Source organism: Arachis stenosperma, chromosome 10 (assembly GCF_014773155.1).
Source record: "Arachis stenosperma cultivar V10309 chromosome 10, arast.V10309.gnm1.PFL2, whole genome shotgun sequence".
In the NCBI taxonomy this organism is placed as follows: Eukaryota; Viridiplantae; Streptophyta; class Magnoliopsida; order Fabales; family Fabaceae; genus Arachis; species Arachis stenosperma.
In genome coordinates, this window is record NC_080386.1 from 132,564,512 (window position 1) to 132,565,509 (window position 998).

A 998-nucleotide genomic window follows, 5' to 3' on the forward strand; every position below is an offset into this window, starting at 1 on the left:
GGTCTTAATAAAAATTTTCAAAGAAAAAGAAAATACTATCCAAACTGGAGAAAAAAGAGGTATTTTAGAAAAAGAAATAACGATAAAAACAAAAGACAAAAAAATGACTATTGTCCGAATAAAAAAGAAAATTGTAAGTGTTGGTATTGTCAAGAAGAAGGATACTATGCAAATAAATGCCCGAAAAAGAAGGATAAAAAAGATCTTACTAAACAAATAGAAATTGCTAAGTCTTGTTTCATGGAACCATTAGAGGAATCTGATGATAACTTAGACTATATTTTTGAATATGTCTCGGAAACAGACTCAGAGACTGAGTAATAATGCCACATTTATTACTATAAAAATAACAGAAAAGTTTATAAATGCTTTCATAGATTCTGGAGCAACACAATGCTTTGCTAGTTCAAATATAAAACTTGATTGGAAAAAATTAAAGAAACCATTAAGAGTTAGAATAGCTGACAAATCAATACATAAAATTGACCAAAAAGCAGAGATGGTTGAAATTTTTATTCAAAATTATAGGTTCATTGTTCCATCAATATATATGTTAGATTCTGGAATGAATTTTATCATAGAAAATAACTTTTTAAAGCTATATCATCCATTCATTCAAGAATTAACATATATAGTTTTAAAAGCTCCACACGATTCTTCAATAAATCAAAAATCAAAACGTATAAAAATACCAACTACTACTATAGACAAGATTCTAAAATTTAAAATATTTTCTATTTTAGAGACATGTTATTTAAATTTATGCTTTCAGATAAATATTCCGAAAAATAATCTTGAAATAAAGATAGAAGAACTTTTGGATGAAATTTGTGCTGAAAATCCTTAGATATTAAAAATACAAATAACGAATTATTCTAAAATTTAAAATATTTTCTATTTTAGAGACATGTTATTTAAATTTATGCTTTCAGATAAATATTCCGAAAAATAATCTTAAATAAAGATAAGAACTTTTGGATGAAATTTGTGCTGAAAAT